The following is a 12,848-nucleotide window of genomic DNA, read 5'->3' on the forward strand; positions in this document are numbered from 1 at the left end:
GGGAGGGCCTGATGTAACATGTGTGCAAAAGCGCCCTGTGGCGAGCTTTAGGTTGGGGAATGAATTCCTCTTCAATCCTGAGGTCCTCTGTGAGGTCCTCCAGTATGAGCCCGGGAGCTGTGTTGCAGAGAGGTGTTCAGAGGGCACGCCCCCTTTTTACAACACTCTGCAACGCAGCTCTGTGGCGCTTACCGGAGATACCTGTTGGACTCTTTGCCCCCTAGGGGACCTCTGGATTGAAGAGGAATTAATTCCCCAACTTAAAACGTGCCACAGGGCATTTTTACATTCACATCACCTCAAGCCCCGCCCCCTACCTTCACCACTGTGCAAACGCGCCCCGTATCGTGTTCTAAGTTGGGGGATTAAGTCCCCTTGCATACTGGGGTTGCCTGGGGGCAAACTAGCCCACCAGGAAACTTCAGTATGTGCCAAGGGCCTGCGTTGCAGAGAGGTGTAAAAATGGGCTTGGCCTCATTACACCTCTCTGCAATGCAGCCCCCTGGCGCGTTTGCAGAGGGGGAACTAATTCCCCTTGCATACTGGAGGTCCCTGGGGGCCAACTAGCCCACCAGGAACCTCCAGTATGCGCCAGGGGGCTGCGTTGCAGGGAGGTGAAATGAGGCCACGCACCTTTTTACACCTCTCTGCAACGCAGCCCCCTGGCCCATTTGCAGAGGAGGAACTAATTCCCCTTGCGTACTGGGGGTCGCTGGGGGACAACTAGCCCACCAGGAACCTCCAGTATGCACCAGGGGGCTGGGTTGCAGAGAGGTGTAATGAGGCCATGCCCCTTTTTATACCTCTATGCAACGCAGCCCATGGCCCATATTGGAGGCTCCTGGTGGGATAGTGGGCCCCCAGGGACCCCTAGTATGCAAGGGGAATTAGTTCCCCCTCTGCAAACGCGCCAGGGGGCGTGTTTGCAGAGAGGTGCAAGGAGGGGATGGGCCTCCTCCTGAACCCATTTTTTAAAAAAAATCTAATTTTAAGAAGGGGGGGCTTTGTAGCCCCCTTCCTTTTCTTTTTTTTGCCCTAGGGACCCCTTTCCCCAGGGCCTGCCCCCAATTCTTATCTATTTAATTTTTTTACGGGAAGCAGCCGCGTGGCCCCCCTCCTATGCTCCCTTAAGGCCCCGGGGACCCCATCCCCCGGGGTCTGCCTATCTTTTTTTTTAAATTTTTTAATGGTGGAGGGGGGCTGCGTGGCCCCCCTCCTGGGCAACTTATGGCCCTGGGGACCCCATAAACCGGGGCCTACCCTCTCTGTTGGGTACCGTGGGGGGGTCACCAAGCCCCCCACGGTCCCTGCCGGCTCCCCACATCCTGCGGGAGCTGACATTGCTTTTATGCATGGGGAGCAGATAACATGCTGCTCCCCATGCAGAAAAGCAATCTGGTTTGATTTTTGAAAGAGAGAGCAGGAACCTGGAAGGTAGCAGTCCCCGGGGCGTGTGATAGGGCTTGAGCATCCTCACACAGGTTTTTTTTGTAATTAAAAAAAAAGAAGCCCTGGGGGGTGGCGGGGGTGGCGGTCCCTGGGGCTGCAGGGGGTCCTTGTGCCCCCGCTATTATAATTACTTTGCCCCAGGGGGTGGCGGTCCCCGGGGCAGTGTGGGGGGGATTGGGGCCCCCACACTTTTTTTTATAAAGCACCCGGGATTTGGTCCCCCCAGGGGCTAATTCGAGGAAAAAACAGACCAGATTTTTTCTTTCACGGGGTACGCATACCTACGCGTATCCCGCGCTTTAGAAAAATAAGAAATAATACTTTTTTGGGCCTTGGGGGTCCTTGTGGGACCCCCTGAGCAGGCCTATGGGGTCAGGGTGTTTCTACCCTGCCCCCTTTCTGTGTTTTTCGTGTTTCTTTTCCTGCTTTCTTGTGCCTCGGTTCTACCCAGGCACAAGATGGCTGCCAACACTTCCTGGTTTGGAGTGTTGACAGCCAATTAGCATAAAGCTTGTGCACGGGAACGTACGCGTACGGTACTTCATCTATAGATATATCTATGATTTTACTTTTGATTTTCTAAGAAACTGCTAAATGGATTTACACCATATAACACAAATCATAATCTGCGAACCAAACTCTACCTTTTTGCCAAATTTGGTGAAATTCCGTTCAGCAGTTTGGGCTGTAGCCTCACTTAAAGGTCCCTATGGAAAATTGCATGGGGAAAACACGTTTTGGGACCCCCCTTTTTTCTCGGCCCCCGCTTGACGAATCACCCCGAAACTTTAAGGGAAGGAGCGGAGCAGGCCATTTTCTTGGAGAATTTCGTGAAGATTCGTCGACCGGCGCAAAAGGTATTCCAAATAGAATGTTGCGGATTTCCTATGGAAACTAGGTCCTAACTATAACTACCTACTGGCGACTTTATATATGTGTGTGTGTGTGTATATATATATATACAAGTGGTATTCCATGCCTGGAATACCACTTGAAAGCTAATAAATCTTCCCACTGAATATATCTGCTGCTTCGGGGTCCTTTATCTGTTTTGGTGTGGAAAATCGCTGTGTGAACAGAAGGTGTCGAACAATATATATATATATATATATATATATATATACACATATACATATACATATTAAGGACACGGAGGCGAGGATTATCCCACCCGGTTTATTACAGTATTGGTAATAATTGCCCACCCGCATGTACTTGATATTCTGTATCAGCAGAAGTTACGGGTTTTTCCTGTCTCATTCTTTTCAGCTTCGAGTAAAGATGAAGGAGCAGGTGTTCTTCTGGCTTAGAAGACGAGATATTTCCAGTTGACGATGGTCCTCCATGTTGAAGGATGTTATTGAGACTCTTATTCTGTGAAAAGGACTGGATTTATTAATGTGTGGACTGTATGTGTTCGAGCAAAGAAAGAGGAGGAGACATTGGGTACAGCAGCTCTTATGGGGCTATACAGGATGTGATGTATGTACAAGCATCATGGGAAATGTAGTTTTTATTTGCATACAAAACGTTTTTCATTGGCTGCTGTGAGTAGCAAATATAAGAAAGAGAAGGCTGAATGGATTTGCACGAAACTTGGCAAAATTGTAGGGACTGTTAGCCCGATGTGCCTTTGCTAGGTCTCAATATATGTGCTCCAGTGGATTTTGAGTAATTTAGGTTCAAAAAAAGATATATATCTGGGCGGAGCCGAACCACACATCTGATCTGATTGGCTGTCAGCACTTCATCCAAGAAGTGTTGGCAGCCATCTTGGGACCAATATACATGATAGCACCTCATTAAAAAGCATTGTAGTTAATAGAGGGTTTTAGGACTTTAGTTACATTATAAATCATTTGTTGATGGTACCATACTCGTTTTAGGAATTGTGGTGGGTTCTCAGGTGATTTTACAATGTGAAAAAACCTTCTGCTGTGATATCATGAATATTCTTTGAAAGAAAACTAATATCTCATGATTTTCCCACAGTGGTTTGGAAGGGGATCTATAAGCTAAACTGAAAGCATATTTTCTGTAAATTCACATTATCTTTCTCAGTCATGTGAAAATGAAGTCTGACATTCTCAGTAAAACATGTACATCCAACAAGGACAGAGACTGTCAGTTGATTCCTTTGTGTTCTACTGCAGCCTCCTAGAGTGTTCTAAAGAACAACTAGAGCGCTAACAGTCCTACTTATTACAAAGGTATGGCACACCTGAAGCCATCTTGATTGGAATAAAGTGGTAACTCTTAAAACATTTAATTTAAAAAGAAACAACATGAGGGGGTATATTTTGCCATAGAAAGTATGATTAGTGCTGCAGAATGAAAAATTGGGGCACATTTTGAGTGACTTCTCAAATCCTTTTCTATTTCATTAAAACATTCTGACATGCAGTCTCCCAAAATGGCCACCAGAGACGAAAGAGCCCAAATGTAGCCCAAATATCACCCAGATGTAGCCCAAGTATAGTCCAATGACAGAATGTCCCAGAGTGTTCTAAAGAACAACTAGAGCGCTAACAGTCCTACTTATTACAAAGGTATGGCACACCTGAAGCCATCTTGATTGGAATAAAGTGGTAACTCTTAAAACATTTAATTTAAAAAGAAACAACATGAGGGGGTATATTTTGCCATAGAAAGTATGATTAGTGCTGCAGAATGAAAAATTAGGGCACATTTTGAGTGACTTCTCAAATCCTTTTCTATTTCATTAAAACATTCTGACATGCAGTCTCCCAAAATGGCCACCAGAGACAAAAGAGCCCAAATGTAGCCCAAATATCACCCAGATGTAGCCCAAGTATAGCCCAATGACAAAATGTCCCAGAGTGTTCTAAAGAACAACTAGAGCGCTAACAGTCCTACTTATTACAAAGGTATAGCACACCTGGAGCCATCGTGATGGGAATAAAGTGGTAACTCTTAAAACATTTAATTTAAAAAGGAACAAAATGAGGGGGTATATTATGCAATAGAAGGTATTATTAGTGCTGCAGAAAGAAAAATTAGGGCACATTTTGAGTGACTTTTCAAATCCTCTTCTATTTCATTAAAAAATTCTGACATGCAGTCTCCCAAAATGGCCACCAGAGACAAAAGAGCCCAAATGTAGCCCAAATATCACCCAGATGTAGCCCAAGTATAGCCCAATGACAGAATGCCCAGAGTGTTCTAAAGAACAACTAGAGCGCTAACAGTCCTACTTATTACAAAGGTATGGCACACCTGAAGCCATCTTGATTGGAATAAAGTGGTAAGTCTTAAAACATTTAATTTAAAAAGGAACAAAATGAGGGGGTATATTTTGCCATATGAATTATGATTAGTGCTGCAGAAAGAAAAATTAGGGCACATTTTGAGTGACTTCTCAAACCCTCTTCAATTTCATTAAAAAATTCTGACATACAGTCTCCCAAGATGGCCACCAGAGACAAAAGAGCCTAAATGTAGCCCAAATATCACCCAGATGTACCCCAACTATAGCCCAATGACAGAATGTCCCAGAGTGTTCTAAAGAACAACTAGAGCGCTAACAGTCTTACTTATGACAAAAGTATGGCACACCAGAAGCCATCTTGATTGGAATGAAGTGGTAAGTCTGAAAACACTCAATTTAAAAAGGAACAACATGAGGGGGTTAATTTTGCCATAGAAAGTATGATTAGTGCTTCAGAAAGAAAAATTAGGGATCATTTTGAGTGACTTCTCAAATCCTCTTCTATTTCATTAAAAAAATTCTGACATGCAGACTGAAACATGCACTTTGAATACCAGCAGCAGACGTCCCTGGTGAGCAGTAGCTTTACTACAGTGATCTAATGTGCAACTAGAGTGCTAACATTCAGAATTTATGGCAAATGTGTGACACATCTGAATGCCTTCTTGATGGAACCAAAGTAAACAAGCATTGAAAATGCAATAGATCTCGCCCTCGTTTAAGTTAAAGCCATTCTGTTTGTAATGAGGTGGCTTTTTAGCTTTGCTTTTATTAGTGTTTTTTCAACTTTCATGTAAATAACATGCATCTGTATGCATATAAGTATATGTATGCATGCATTTATGTTTGTATTTATATAGATATACAGATGATATATGTTTATATATGTATGTATATATATATATTCACTGAAAAAACCATAGGCTATAGACCATATATAGTTAGGAATTAGCATTTACAAAACCTTGAAAATTCACTGAAAAAAACATAGGTTATAGACCATATATAGTTAGGAATTAGCATTTACAAAACCTTGAAAATTCACTGAAAAAACCATAGGTTAAAGACCATATATAGTTAGGAATTCGCATTTACAAAACCTTATTTTACTCACACAAAACCATTGAAATTCCATATATAGTTAGTTGCACTAACTATATATCGCGCACCCGCAATCCACTGCTGATGATGTCACATATTACATCATTCATGACATGGTCAGTGACATCACTGATGACATCACTGATGACATCTCAAATGACATCACTGATGACATCACTGATGACAACATCCAGTGACTGTATGTTTCTGTAAAGTTAAAATATGTCTTACATATTGAAGAATGAGTGGATGTATAAGTGTCTGGATGAAGGATTTAGTAGGTGCATGACTGACTGTATGAGTGAGTGATTAAATGTGTCTCACTGAGTGCATGGGTTAGTGACTAAACTGTCTTAATGTGTGCATCATTATAACTGTTGTTCTGTAAACTGTTGCATGTGTTGATAAGTAGCTATATAAGTAACTATATGGGTTATTGATTGATTGCCCAAGTATTTGTATGGGAGAGTGAGTGTGTGTGTGGGTGGCTGGGAGGTGTGTGACTATGTGCATAGATGTGTGAGCAGTTGATTCACTAGATGCATGGGTTCAAAACTGCATGTGGAAACAGCTCTATGGGTGGTTGACTGTGTTCATTAGTGTATTGGTGAGTGAATGGATATCTCAGTGCTACATGTCAAAGTAAGTACATTTGTAAAACACAGTACATGTGAGAGTTGACATATATACATTACTGTGTATAAGAGCCAGTGAATGTGTGAGTGGCTGCATGGATCATTGTAAACTTGTATCAGTGATTGTATAAGAGAGTATATATGTGTTAGAATATGTTTGAATAAGTAAGGTGTGTATAACTGTATAGTTGAGGAAATGGAGGTGTGATTGTTTCTTTGCATGACTGACTTAGGTGTATGAGTAACTCCATGGATGAGTGACAATCTGTGAGTGTCTGTTTACACTGAGTGTATCTAAGGTTATATTAGAGTCTGAAGAGGTTCATCGTATTATCACATGAATGATGTCATCAGTGATGTTATCAGTGATGTCATTTGAGTTGTCATCAGTGATGTCATCAGTGATGTCACTGACCATGTCATGAATGATGTAATATGTGACATCATCAGCAGTGGATTACGGGTGCGCGGTATATAGTTAGTGCAACTAACTATATATGGAATTTCAATGGTTTTGTGTGAGTAAAATAAGGTTTTGTAAATGCGAATTCCTAACTATATATGGTCTTTAACCTATGGTTTTTTCAGTGAATATATATATATATATATATATATATACACATATACATATACATATATATATATGTATATATAGGTAGGCAATGTTTTTACCTGCTAAATACTTACTTTTTTGCTATTAAGGCATGCATGTTTTACTTTGATTTCATGATAGCATGTTGTTTGATTCATGACTCTTTTTTTTGTTCACTTAGTAAAAACATGGTAGAACATATGGTTTATTAAAAAAGTACCACAAATACTGGCTCTTTCTCAATGCAATATTGTGTTCTGTGTGATTTTTTATTCCACTCTTCTCAACACAATTGTTCTGTTCTTTTTATAACACTCATTACAGGGTACAGTTTAACCCTGCTTATGCTGTCTCTTCAGTAAAGGGACCCTCTTACCAGCTTCCAGGTCGCAGTAGTTCATTATGGGAATTTCTTTGAAGGACAACTGGAGGCACACAGAGTTACCAAACTAATAACAAAGGCTTTACTCAGCATAAAACAAAACTACTACTATTTTTGTGTTGATTTTGGTAGCAAATCAACTGAAGACACTAGATGGCTTGTTTGACTGAAAAGAGAAATCTGCAAAATGGTTGTTTCCATGATTTTAAATGCTAAGCCAATTTTATCAATTTGATGACCACCAATGAAGTCAAAGAAAATTACTGGCTTTGTTTTTTTTCTCGGAGATTGTTGACATTACCTGAAAAATGTCAAGGAAGGGAAAGAAATATAGGGCCAGATGTACGATGGCCAAAATAGCGCCATGCAAATTGTGAGTCTTTTGAGACTCGCAATTTGTGAGGCACTATTTTGGATGTACAACAGTGTGTAACACACTTTTAGGAATTCCCAATGGGGTCACAAATAGAGAGGCTCATGAATATTAATGAGCCTCTTGCAATTTGTGACCCCATTGGGAATAGCAGGCCCTCCCAGGTATGGTGGCTTGCTGCTGGCCGCAGCAGACCACCATGGCTGGTACTGCTTTTAAATAAAGCAGTTTTTTTATGCAGCCCGGTTTCCTTAAAGGAAAACGGGATGCTTTTTTAAAAGAAAGTTAAACAATTTTGTTTAATTTTTAAAAAGGCAGACTGAGCTACCTTGGACCACTGCCTGACCTTCAAAAATATTTTGCCCTTCATTTGAAATGGGGAAGGGGTTCTCTGGGGACCCCTTCCCTTTTGCGACCCCATTACCACCCTCTTGAAGAGGGTGGTAATTTGCTAGTGTTTTTAACCAGCAATTGCGGACACAAAACATTCTTAAATAGGGTTGCGCTTGCTATTAGGAAGGAAACCCCTTCCTAACAGCGAGTTGCAAACCCTATTTTGCAAATCGCAAAAAAATGTGACTCGCAAAATCGTGTTTGTACATTTCTGATGCTGTTTTTGCATGCACAAACGGGTTTGCAAACCCATTTGCACTTGCAAAAATGGTTGTACATCTGGCCCTAAGGGTGATACGACCAAAAAACAAAGGTCCAAGCATATGACAGCATAGTTGTGGTGTCAGCATCCATTACACAGCAACAGCTAGTTTTAGTAGAATTTTGTTACACAAAACACTGCTATGGACCAATCTAAATATAAGGATATTTTTCAAAGCCCAAATGTTCCCCTATTAGGCTGTGTTAGTGCTGAAGAAGGTAAGAACTAAAGTGCAGGGATTCACACTGCTAGAAACTGAAGTAACCGGGAAAGGGTCAGGTTTTGACGTTTCTACAAAGTCTCAGATGCAAAGGTCCTTTCCTGAGTTCTTGACAAGAAGAGTGTTCTGTAGCAGTACTCCTTGAACTCTGAAAGATGTCTGGACTACTTAAATCTAGCCACATAATGTTTTGGCACATATCTCAGTGATGACGGGCAGTGTATTTTGTTTAACTGTTTGGCAAAGATTTGTGGGCACTCGTCAAACTGGAAATGGTGCATAATACTTACATTTTCAAAGCAAATTCTGTCATCAACATTAGCAAATGAAATTGGCGGCTTTTTATCGGAGCGCATAGGGGCTTATTTACTGGTTTGTGATGCAGGGCAGCAAGTCACTTTGTTGCAATTCCGTGTATCTAAAGAAAAGGGCAGGAATACACTGTATCTATAAGATAGGGTGCATTCCTATCCTCTTTCACTGTGCTGGCACACAATTGGCTGCCTTGTGCCAACGCAGGCAACCTTGAACCATGGTGCACGGGTGTCTGCGCTGTATGAATGATTGTTTTGGTGCAGAAAAGGTACACCTACCTGCAGAAAAGCAATCAATGGGGACGTTTTCCTCCTTCAATGCCAAAAAAGGAAAAAACAAGGAGAAAGAAATGTATTTATCCTCATCACGCCTCTTCTCGGAAGCCATAGGCTTTTGGTGCATTCCCAGATTTACAACTCCTTATAAATCTGGTGAAGCGTCAAAATCCATGAGTGTAGCTTGGGAAACCCCACTGCAGCACCCATTGGAACGCCTTTTGATTCAGATTAAGGCAAAACAGAGACTTGCGCTACTTCGTCTTACTCCATATTTACCAGGCCATGAAATGCCACGCGAAGTGGTTTTGCATGGCCTCATAGATATGGATCACACTCTGCTCCGGGTGTGCGTCAAAAAAGTGGTGCACTGGTGATGCAATGGGCTTGTAAATAAGCCCCCCCCCCAGTGTCCTGGTTGTCACGTGTTGGACATTATGGAGTCTGACACTGGTCAGGCGTAGAAAAATTGAGTTGCCGAAGTTAAACAGGGATTGAACTAAGTTGCAGGCTACAGCTATCCCTTGATTAAAGTAAAGAAAAAATAACCCTTTTCAGAATACTTAAATGATTAACACCGGTCTTGGATTCTTGGTTGATGTGGCTAGTTGACGTGCATGAGAGATATTAGAATCATCAAGGGTCCAAAGATTTCTTAGCCCCCGAGAAAGTTGGGGATAAAGTACCAGGATTCAGGCCATAAATTGCCATCCCACGTATTGGCGGAAGAGTTTCTAACTGCGGCTGGCTGAACTTTTAACATATTTTGCTGCACAGGCAGCAATGGTGACTGTGTCATGTAACAGTCAGGGATGCACCATTGAATGTGAGGGCATATGCCTGATGGGCAGCTTGGCGAGTAGTGTTATTGAGAAAAATGACTGTGGAAGAGAAGAGCTTCAAAGGTCCCTTTATAAGATCCTAAAAGAGGTGGGGTTGTGAAGGTTTGGAGGTAGAGAATTCTAGTTGCATTACCTGAAAAAGATTGCACCGTAAGTCTTTCCCTTTTGATGGATGAAGGTTTGAGCAGCAGATTCAGGATTTCGTGAAGGTCTGGAGCAACCTGATATCTTGAGTTTGTTTGCTAGCTAGCAAGAGGTGTATGTGCGAAAGTCTTGTATATAACACTGGCTTCAATAGGAAGCCAGCGAAGAGTTAACAGCATAGATGTGGTATGGTAATTTCGTTTGGCCCCATAGTCGAAATGCACAGTTAATTTTAAAGGAATTGGGTGGGTTTTGGAGAGGCCTACAAGGAGATAATTACAGTAGGCAAGTTTGGAAAGTACCAAAGATTGGGTAAGAGTTTCATGTCTTGTTCAGGATTTTAACTTCAGATCCCCCTGGGAAGACCTAGTTGGAAGAGTGCCTTCTCGGGCAAGTTCCCAATTTGGGATTGGAAGTTAAGTCTTTCATCCAGGATGGCGCCTAAGGATTTGGCACTGTCAACAAAGGTAGGTTTACTGTTGTGAATGTTTAGATTATCCATCCATGCTTGAACAGAAGGTGGAGCGGTTAAAGTGGAGATAAGAAGAAATTCTGTTTCAGAGGAATTTAGGGGCATATTAGCAAGAACCTCATTAAAATGATCGCTGTTTTAGCGGCAGGAAACTGACGCTAAAATGGCAATAATGGGCTTGCTAGTATGCGTTAAAGAATTCCAATAGAAGCCCAGGTTAAATGTGCAGGACATCTAACCTGAGCTGCTATTGGAATTCTATAACGCATATTAGAAAGTCCATTGTCGCTGTTTTAGCTGCAGTTTCCTGCCGTTAAAACGGCAATAATTTTAACGAGGTTCTTGATAAAATACCCCTAAGTTTTAGGTGATGAGACAGCTTCCATTCTTGGATGGATTTAAGGGTGGCGGTGAGAAGTGAGATGTTGTGTGCCGAGGACACCTTGAGGCAGAGTTGGGTGTCATCAACATAGAGGTGATAAAGAATCCCAGCCTCTTTTTATAGGACTCCTAGCGGTTCAATGGAAACATTAAAAAGGATCAGAGCAAGGATAGACACTTGTGGGACACTTTGATCCATAGCCTTTGGAGTTGAGAGGTAGTTTTTAATTTTAATCATCTGAGATCTCCCCATGAGGTACGATTCAAACCATTTACTTACTACCCCTTCAATTTCCATCTTTGCTTTAGTGTGTTAAGAAGTGTGTGATGGTTTACAGTATCAAAGGATGATGAAAGGTCAAGAAAGACCAGGAGGAAGGAACTGCCCGAGTCAATGGACTCAAAGTTCATAATTGATAACCAGTAGCATTTCTGTGTGGGTGCTCATCCTTGACTGAAGCCGGCTTTAAATTTGTCTAGAAGATTGTTGTCATTGATGTGTTGGGTGAGTTGCTCCACTACACATCTTTCAGTGATTTTGGCAAAATAATGGATGTTGGTGATATTGTGGAAGTTGGTAAAGTAATTCTCATCAGCGGAGTTTTACTTTAGTAGTGGGGTCACCAGACCAGGTATTAGGATCTATGGCTGAGAAAGATGTTATGAAAAAGAACAGAACCTGTTTGTTGGGACGCACTATTCACTTGCCCAATATGGTGCCACTTTTTTTTGTTGGTCTTAAATAGCGTGTTTTGGTAGGCTGAAGCCTCACATAGTAGTGATACATATAGAAGGAATGGTGTTCGTTCTATAGTGTAGTGTACCACTAGTTGATAAAGTTTGTTACATTGAAGATCTTGACGCCATCTTTGGTCATTGTAACACACAAGTTCAGTGTAAATATTAGGCAGATACAAAGTCTGTTTTTTATGCTGGTGACGCTTAGTTGTTGAAAAAAGGAAGGAGGGTCCCATTGTTTCATTTGGATGCGTTTTACGTAACCTGAGAATGCGCGGATGACTGAATTGGCGGCTTGAACGCCGAGTGAAGCAGTTTTCCGTATTAGAGAGGCATTGATGAGGTAAAGAAGTTTTTTACACTGGATAAATAATCAGGAGAAACTGGTTACAAAGTAGTGATTAGCAGTTCAGTTAACAATTTACCTTGTGACTTTGACAGATTAAGGAAGTATCACAGCGCACATCAGAACAGATGGACTAGCATTGTAGAAAGAGGTGTCGAAAGGATAAACAAGAAGGTGAGGAGATGGGCTTACGGTTTATGGACACGGATTATAATGTGATGCAGGCATTATAAGTTTCTGTTTTGATATGTTTCTGACTTTTTACAGCTATTCAATCATTCAGTTGACATGAGGCATTCATTCATGCTAGAGGTGAGGCAGGAGCAGATAGCACATAGGCATGATTAATGCACGGAGGTGGCACAGGGTGTCTGTTGTAATTTAAAGCACGTATTTGGCAGGTAGGATCCACAGTAGATACTTAGGATTGTGGAGTAGCACTATTTGGATTTTATTTTTCATGAGCATGACAAACACATGGATCACAGGCATGCAGGGACCGGCTGGTCTATCCCCTTTTTTCTCTTAATTTTATCAACCATGAATGATAAAGTCATATTTTGAATTACAAGCAAATTTTACTGTTACTTACAGCATTCGCCTGATGAAGGTTAATACCAAAATGCATTGGGTGTTGAATATGCCAGGGAATTCGGTAACATGCTAACAAATGGATTGCATTTTGCGAAATTCTGTGAA

Source organism: Lissotriton vulgaris, chromosome 4_1, assembly GCF_964263255.1.
Source record: "Lissotriton vulgaris chromosome 4_1, aLisVul1.2, whole genome shotgun sequence".
In the NCBI taxonomy this organism is placed as follows: Eukaryota; Metazoa; Chordata; class Amphibia; order Caudata; family Salamandridae; genus Lissotriton; species Lissotriton vulgaris.